At 49.8% G+C, this 9159-nt stretch overlaps 1 protein-coding gene across 3 annotated transcripts in view; it reads left to right on the top strand.

The window, feature by feature from the left end:
- Positions 1 to 1857: 1857 nt before the first annotated feature.
- LOC149852054 (gonadotropin-releasing hormone II receptor-like) overlaps positions 1858 to 9159 on the top strand; it is a 64352-nt gene continuing 57050 nt past the window's right edge. For all 3 annotated transcript variants that reach the window (XM_090029307.1, XM_090029304.1, XM_090029306.1), the window contains exon 1: positions 1858 to 2060. The gene's annotated coding sequence lies outside the window, so the exon portion shown is untranslated. The remainder of the gene's footprint in view (positions 2061 to 9159) is intronic.

Raw genomic sequence — 9159 nt, 5'->3', positions numbered from 1 at the left:
TAGGTCTCGAGCCCCGCACATAGGGCTGCAGGCTCTGCATGCTGGGCGCTGCAGGGCAGGGGGTTGCATATTCTGGACGTGGCCTGCTCACCCTCCCCATCAGCATCTACTCTCCCAGCACGTGAAACACCGTGCTGGAGGGCCTGACTCGGGAAATCCCCATTCTCATGCTCTTATCAGGATCTAGCAAGGCAGTCGGTGCGGACACCTGTGAGATGAAGGGGGAGCTGAGGCTGGTGTCACTCTAAAGGGCTCACCAAATAACTGGGGGAAGCGGAGAGCTGTAGGACCACTGCAGCTTGGGGTGAGCTAGCGGAGAGTTTGGGGGAAGGCTCGCTAATGAGTCCAGACCTAAACAGAATGTTTTTTCCAACACAGCCATAAATACAGTTGTCCCTTGGCTAGTCCTTGCAAACTGAAGCCAGACTCGGCCTTCAGTGAAGGCCTTATTTAAAGCAGAGGCAAACTGGACCACTGGAACAAAGATGGACTTTGACATTCACTGTCCAGTGGTGTCCAAGACGGACTCGGTTTAAAGCCAGGCCAGCAAAGTGGTGCTTGCTCCCCTTCCTCACCTGTGCCTGTCAGTTAGCTTCCTGGGGATCACTGCATACAGCATTGCCGTCGTAACCGCAGGCAGTGGGAGCTGGGGCACAGGCTAATTCTTTATGTTTTAATTTGAGTGTGAAGCAGAACACGCAATTTGGCAGGGGTCTTGCATTGACCGCTGCCCCTTCACCGAATCCTTCCCGTTCCTGCTGCCAGATGGACCAGAGGGAAGAGAAAATGTTTGTGGGATGGTCACGTAAATAGCAACCTGTCTCGGGCTGCATTTATGCAAGGTGTATGTCCTCAGTGTAAAAGAACAAAAACACACGAGATCACCGAGAAGCTATTGCAATAACAAAGGAACGATGTTGGCCCCTTGGCAGAGCGCATCGTGTGATACGTGGGCCCTGGTAATTGCCAGGTACACAAGGGACTTGGGCCTGCTTCTTTTATGTATCTCATCCGTTTGGTTTTTCGAATGTCCTTCATTGCAGTGTCTGAGCGTGGTGCTATCCTATGCCTACTGGAAGCCACAGGGGGAGTTAGTTTTCCATTTCAGTGGCAAACCAGTCTGTCCTGAAATATAGGCATGGGTCTTTTCTTCATACGGTCACCATCTCAGTGTATCTTTGCTGAAATGTCACTAGCACGCTATGGAGATCGGTCCTGGGACTTCATATAGCTCCATGCTTTTACTGTGAGGGTGCAAGCAGCACTTCTATCTGGTTGGTTCGAGGTGATTTTTCTTTGAATTTGGCTCCATTTTCAGTCTAGTAGACCTTGTCCCCTGAAGCCTTAGCCCAAACAGCAGAGTTTAGGGTGGTTTTCCCCGCCCAGATCATAAGTCGATCCAACTGTAGGCTTGCTCGTGATTCAGCCTGGGTTTGCAAAGGATATACAAGCCTCTCTGGGTCCAAAAACACTGGAACTTGGCGTCTTGGGAACTTGGAGTGCAAATCCCAACTCCAAGGCTAGCCCTCATCCTCCAGCAGAGCGAACCCAGCACTTAGATCCCAGATGCTTTGGTGCTTGGCACTGACAAGGAGAGAGGATGCTGAGCTCCCTTCTGGATGTGCAACTTCCTGGGTCAGAGCAGGAACAGACTGCAACGTAGCAGCCGCAGCCTGGAGCTAATCGCCTGGTTCCCAGCTGGATTTTGCTGCTCACACTGTACCCCGTGCTGCTGAGTGTAAAACTAGCTAGTAGAAGATGTGGGTGGGGGGTTGCCTCACTAGCCTGCAGCCTAGATAGACTTTGAGTGTGGAGACCTCAGACTGAGGTATCAGGATGTGTACATAGTATATGTGTAAGGCTTGCTGCCAGCTCTTTTGGAAGTCAGCCTAGGAAGCATGTGTATTTTCTTGGTTTCAGACGAGCCACACAAAGGTTTCTAAGTCGACGAAGCACTTCCTGAATTTCGGAGGAGCAGCAGCTCCTGTTCTTGGCTTCTGGTCCGCTGCTTCTGTCTTGACTTCGATGCTTGGAGAGCAGAAAAGGGCATGAAAAATAAGGTATGTACCTAGAGAGACTTACTGCGAATCGGATTTCCCAGGAAAAGTTACAGTGAGATTGATGTTTACAGCCTGCTTTCCTCTTACCCGGATTTGTGGCCTGTTAAGCTCTTTCTGATGTGGCTTGCTCAGGAGAGGCAGTTGAGTGAAAATACTTTTTAAGTTTTGGTCACTTTGGCGCTGATTTTTGGCTCTACATCTTGGTTGGGTGGCCTGGCATGGAAGCAGCCCTTTAGCTAAGGGTCATTTTAATCACAGGATTGTTTAAGGCAGAGCAGACTCTGCTAGTCTTTAAACTGGACAAAGCATTTTCCCCTGGTTGACAGGGGGAGGAGTTATAGGAAAATTACACAGATTTAAGAAGGTTTTTGTACGCTGGTCATAGAATCATAGAAAATGAGGGTTGGGAGGGACCTCAGGAGGTCACATCCAGCCCAATCTCCTGCTCAAAGCAGGACCAGCCCCAACTAGATCATCCCGGCCAAGGCTTTGTTGAGTGAGGCCTTAAAAACCTCCAAGGACGGAGCTTCCACCACCGCTCTGGGTCACCCATTCCAGTGCTTCACCCCCCTCCCAGAGAGAGAGTTTTTCCTAATATCCAACCTCAATTTCCCCTGCTGCAACCCGAGCCCATCGCTCCTTGTTCTGTCATCTGCCCCCACGGAGAACAGCCCAGCCCCATCCTCTTTGGAGCCCCCCTGCAGGGAGCTGAAGCACTGGTGAGACCGCAGCTGGAGCACTGCCTCCACTTCTGAGCACTGCACTTCAACAAGGACATGGAAAAACTTGAGAGGGTCCACAGAAGAGCCACCCGTATGATCAGGGACTTGCAAGGCAAGCCATACGAGGGAAGGCTGAGGGATCTGGGCCTCTTTAGCCTAAAGAAGAGAAGGTGGAGAGGGGACTTGGTAGTGGATTACCACTCTATCAGAGGAGCGCATCAGGAGCTCGGTGAACAACTGTTCACTGCGGCACCCCTGGGGAAGACCAGGACCAACGGATACAAGCTCCTGGAAGGCCGCTTCAGGCTTAATACCAGGAAAAGCTGTGGAATAAGCTCCCTTCAGAGGTGGTGCAGTCACCTGCCCTGGAGGTTTTCAAGAGGAGACTGGACAGTCACCTCGCAGGGGTCACCTAACCCCGGCTGTCTTCCTGCCTAGAGCGGCGGGGGGCTGGACCCGATGATCTGCAAGGTCCCTTCCAGCCCCTAGCGAGCTATCAAATCCCCTCTCAGTCTGTACCTTTGGTGCAGACAGCCCAAGAGACTCAGTGACTTGCCAAGTTGGGGTGAATTATAGTGTTCGGTGCTCTTCAGTGGGATTTTTAACTATTGGGAGAACTTGGTTTTGCAAGGTGCAGAAAAGCACGTTCAGGTCTTTGCAGGCAGCACTCAGTGCCTTGCTGCCTAGACCTCCTGGCATCGATCCCCTATTCTTCACATAGGCAACACTTCCTTCGAAGCCACCGCATAGGAAGCAGCTGGTATTCTCATTCTAAATTTGCTAAAAGTGAGACGGATCGCTCTCTGCTTGCTTTGTTCTTGTGAGGAAGCACAGGACACGGTACACGGAAGTGGAACAAATTTGGGCAAAAGGACCCGTAGTGGGGCAGGAGTTCCCTTAGTGAGAAAGGGGTTAAAGAAAGCCTGTAGGCCAGCTTTGCTCCAGCCCGCTCTACCTGCAACCAGCGCCAGGCCTGCGGGAAGGAGAGTAAGGCTTGCAAGATTGGGGTGGGTGGGTTTGGCGGGGGAGCTCAGTTGTTACGTGGTAAAGTGGTGCAAGAGCTACCTATCCAGGTAGGGAAACTCGGGAGGAGAGGTGGTACCTTTGGGAGAGAGCTGTGCACAAGGATTCAACCACCTGGGAGGAAGGCCAAGCTAGTCAGCAAGCAGGGCAACCTCAAGCATGCCGGTTCAGTCCCCAGTTCAGCTCATCTCACTGAAGTCTTGGGAGATCAAATGCATGTTCCTTTGCATAAGCTGGACTCTGGTATTTCTCCTCTGGTTGTAACAGAGAGGGAGCTGACAGCCCAGCTACCCCCGGCCTCTGGGCTCTGATGGGAGCCAAACGTTGCCCTGGATCTGCATTCGATCGGTTGAGAGAAGGACCCCAAATCGGGGCCGCCCTGGCACGCTGGGCAAGTTCAGATCACGGAGGAGGTGGAGGAATGTGTCAGAAAGTAATGGATGGTCTTATTACTGTCCCCTGTAATCTGCTTAAGGCTTTTCACCTGTCAGTCTTTAAGCGCCTAGCTGGAGTTAATTGAAATGTAATCCCACCCTGCCTCAGCACTTGGTCCAAAGCCAGCATCCTCCTACAGCCAAAGGGATGATGCATCTCGAGCTCCGCAGGGACCGCTCGGGGCTTAAGGCTTTGTCTTGCTGAGTTGCCCCCACACCAAGTCACCGGCTCGTATCCGTTCCTCATCCTGTTTGCGACTGTGGATTGTCCCTCAGGAGGCTGCATGCTTCCTTCCATGATCGCCTCAATGATTTGATACACGGCCTATGATTAATCAGAAAACAGTAGCCTGTTTATCTGAATCTTGCCATAAACAATACCTTTAGAAATCAACTGCTGCTGTCCTGACCCATTATTCTAATACATATGTATTTACTTACAAGCCAGTCCCCCAAAACAAATCTCTAAATACCATTTTCAAGCCATCAACCCCACCAAAGAGAAGGTCTTGATCTTCCTTCGCAGATGCTTGCATTTCTCTGCTGGATTTTTTTGTATGCAAGTGAAGAACATAGGGACATGAGTAGCTAATTTGCTTGTACCCCCTAAAAACCACAGTTAACATAGCCCTCCATCCCTGCTCTAGACTAACCTGTGGCATGGGCAGCTCCTATGTGAGACGTGGCAGACTGTGGGGTAGGAGAAGAGGACCGGCAGGCAGCACAGTGGCTGATAGGGCAGGAAGTAGAAAACAGAGCAGCAGATTGGGCAGGGAGATCAGGGCAGGAAGCAGAAAGCAGAGCAGCTGATCCAGCAGGGGAAGGGGCTTGGCACTCAGGGAGGGTGTGGGGCTAATTCGTGGCACTCCTGCCAAAAAGGTTACCCCGACTCCTCTAAGCACTGGGCGGGGAGTTCTGATTTTCTTCTATCATTTGTCTCCTTTTCCAGCCATTCTCCAGGGGTAGCTGATCACAGACTTTTTTTCTTGTTGTTTTGATATTCCAGAATATTAACAGCATTTCTTTTTCCATGGTAGATATTAAAATTTGGAGATGATGTTGGTCTCGGGGGTCCACTTGGAGGTTTGAAACGGCAGCAAAGCTTTCTGCCGCAAAAATATTGTTTAACTTAAACACTCCTCCTCAAATCCTGCCTGAAACTTTTGGAAAAGTTTCAATACATGAACTACAGTAGTTTGCTTTTATAGCACAGGGGGAAATTTATGGGCTGTGACCTACAGTAAAGGAATGATCAGACATTTCCCTCTGGAAGGATTTGGGTATGAGTTAAACTGTTGACCATGGTTAAATGCTATTTGGTTGTACATGCATCATTTATGTAACAGATGTAAAAATTATCCCTGATACGAAAAGCATCGCTGAGGTTTGAGGATGTGTGGCCAGAGAGAGACTAGTAGTTAGATGCAACTAAAGTTCTGGAAGGTTTTGCCTAAAATGGCAAACATTAGGAATTAAGGTCCTGCTAAAGAAAAAAAAGACGGCGGTATAGTACTCCCTTTCTTTTCTGCTGCTCTACCCAAATGAAGCTAAGTCCCAGGCAGGGTCAGACTCTGTGAACTCTTATATCTCTTGCATCTGTCTCTTTTTTTCTAAATCACTCTTCGTTTTCTTAACGACGTGGCAACAAAACAAATAAAGAGGGCATTGGGTTTTTTACAGGCTTCTGGGCTTTGCTAGTTGCCACATGGGGCTGGGAAGGACTTTTCCCTCCTCTTGCTACAAGAGTCAGAGGTTTTTTGTCCTCCCCATTCACCCCCTTTCCCCCCTTTTCGAAGTAGTGGGTGTTTGTTGCACCAGATTAAGAGCAGATCCCTGAAAACACTGGTATCAAGGTACCTCCTCTTCTTATCCGTTGTATGGGGCACATGCAAAATGGAGCTACGTATACAACTGGTGAGCACGATGATTTATTATTTGTGTTGTAGTAGTGTCTAGAAACGCCAGTCCTGGAGTGAGACTCCACTGTGCTGTGAAAAGAGGGCAAAGGTGGCCCTTTTCCCCAGGAGGTTACAATGAAAGAAGTTGTTTAACATGGGGACAGGAAGGAGAATGAGTGTAAACTAATAAAAGAGGTGAATTTAAAGTGGCTTAATTGAACCACATTCAATCCCTGTGCAGACGCTCTCTTATTGTGAATTCAAGCTTCCTGGATTAGCTTTAGCTCAGTTCGTGTACAAAGTGCACTAAAATGAACGGCATTATGGTTACTTTATTCTGAATACCAGCCTCTAGCCAACGATTTAATGTGATATAATTAAAACTCTTCAAACACTGAGGTGGATTAATTTCCCTGACCGCACCCATCTGGACAAGCAACACCAGATGCCTGGAGAAAAATCGGATAACAAAAGAGCACTGATGAGCAGGACAAAACGGGTAGATCTGGTGTAGATCTGAGGACATGTAGGTCACCGTGCATTTTTTTGTGTGTCAAAACAGTAAAATCCAAGGGCGCTTGTATGCGGCCACAGAGGCTGCTCCGACGTGATGGAGCGGACCCGATCGGTCGACTCTACCGACGCGTGGCGATTACTGTGCTCCAGCAGCATCACGTGTACCAGTGTCCCCATGCTTAAAACTGGCAGCAGGGGCACTTGAACTAAAGTTTGTCAAATAAGCTTTAGTTCGAGCACCCCCGCCACCATTTTTAAGTGCGGCAATGCTGATACACAAGACACAGCAGCGTTGTAATTACAGTGACTCTTGGAGTGGCTCTTTGCAAGGTTTGGGGCTCTTGGAGCCACTTTAATTAAAGCGCCGCTCCCCACCCCCAGAGCACCTGTAAAAGTGCCCCGAGGTTTCTGTAGAAAACCATCTGAAAATGTGGTGGCATTGTTTCACGGTAATTTCTGGTGGAGAATTTTGTCGACTCTAAATTGTAAAGCAAAATGGTGGCGAACAGAAAGTGAAACCCTCCCAGAAGAAGGTTTGTGGTGACCTCTGCTAAGCAATATGGGTAAGGCTTTGCTAGCTATGCTAAACCATTTTGGCCCATACTGATCCCTGGGCCATCTCTACTGCCCTTGTGAAGTTTAGAAGACTTTAACCCAGCGACTCGGTTCGCCGGGCGCGACAGATCCTGTGAACTGACTTCCGTGGAGGAACACGGTTGTAGACCTGGGCCAGTGGCCCTCAGGAGGTGGAGGGCCCAGAAGCGTTTGCTAAGTGCAAACCGGAACGAACCCAGAAGGTACCGAGCAAGGTACTGTTCAGAGGAGCAACCTGACATCCAGGCATCCACCAACCTGCAAGCTGTAAGCCCAGCAGAGACAGGCCTCCGGGGCTGGTCGTGCATTATTGATGTCACTGGGGCTTCCCTGCGCCGTGCCGAGGGAGCCAGACCAGCGCCCCTCTGCTTCCAAACACCCGCATTTGGAAAAAATTGCCTTTGTTTTTCCCCCTCCTCCTCCATGGCATGGAAATTAATTAAACCTCTAGAAAGGCTCGCTGGCTTTGGCACATTCTCCTGGCCAGCAGAGCATGCAGGTTTTAATTTAAGTTTGCACATAAATTCTCCTTCTGGGACTGAGAGCTTGTCAACATGGAGAGAGGGTATTTCCAATCGGGTTAGAAAGGGCTGGAGAGAACAGCATCTTTAATAGGAATAATCCCGGGAATTAGTGCCCAGTAGACTCCCGTCTCCAGGGGGAATGACATCCTTACTTGTCTACGTAGGACTCCTGGACTGAATTCTGCTTCCCCCGAAGGAGAGAATTTGTCCCATTGGCCTCACTGGGACTGCTCTCACTGGTAAGGATTGCAGGATTAGGCATACAGATTACTTTCTAATTGTTCTCTGAGACTTGGCACGAGCCCCTGGACAGCAATGAAATGCAGATGTTTGCATGTAGGCTGTTTGCCGCGGATGAAAATTCCCCCACTGGCGCTCGCCGGCCCATTCTCTGCGTGCTGTTCCCGACAGCGAGGGGCTGGATGGTTGGATGGCAAGAAGGTGTTTGGGTACCAATGGAAACAAATATTCATTCACCGTCCTGAGCCATGGCAGTCTGGCGTTCGCGGGAAGTGTTCTCTGCCACCGTCTGCCGGGGAACCAGGGGGAGTCAGAGTGAGCAAACCTACAGGTGGGCATTTGTTGCCATCCCCATTGGAGAATTTTGGTTAAAATTCATCGGGTTTTGAGGGCAGAGGTAGCAATGCAGGGAGTTTCTGGCGCTGAGGCTCTGCTCCGGGGTGCCCAATGCTATTACCTCCCTTCTGCAGTGCACAGAGAGAGCCGAACAGCTGTGGGGACCGACCGAGGTCTGGCACCTACTTACCAACCTGCAAGCTATAATCACCATGGGCAGAGACTCAGATCTGGCCTTCTAGTGAGAAGCAATGGGGTGAGGTGCTCCTAAAGGACTGCAATTGCTGTTGCAGGGATAGGAGCCAGTTTACCCAGTGCCTCCTGGCTGGAGGTGACAGGGTAGCAGGCGATGGTGCAAAGGCCGTTAGGAAAAATGATACACGGATGGCAGCCCAGCTAGAGAGAATGACATGGAAGAGAGTGACTGCAGAGACGGCATCCTATTAAAGGGACATCTTTCCATTGGAAAATCATGCCAGCCAGCAAGGATGCTGGAGCCAAGGACTATGGCCTGAGATCCTATGGTGGGGGGAGTGTTTCACTTTTAACCCAACTACACACTTAATGGGTTGCTGTCTTTTCCCAAATTAATACCGCATTCTTTCCCCCCTTAATATGGTTTTCCTTGGTTCAGTGCTTCCATGAGAGAAAGTATCATCTATTCAGGGAAAGTATTTGATAGTCCCAGGTTTCTGGGTGGGGGTTTATAGTGAGGGTGTTTGATAATGATACAAGGAACCCCTAGAAACTTGAACTTGGCCTTTCTTGCTGCCAGCAACCTCTCAAAGGAGGCTTACATAATATTAGAATTG

This window comes from Crocodylus siamensis, chromosome 15, assembly GCF_052110815.1.
Source record: "Crocodylus siamensis isolate JL-2025a chromosome 15, ASM5211081v1, whole genome shotgun sequence".
NCBI classification, from domain to species: domain Eukaryota; kingdom Metazoa; phylum Chordata; order Crocodylia; family Crocodylidae; genus Crocodylus; species Crocodylus siamensis.
Note: the sequence above shows the minus strand (reverse complement) of the source record. Positions and strands in the feature narration are given on the sequence as shown.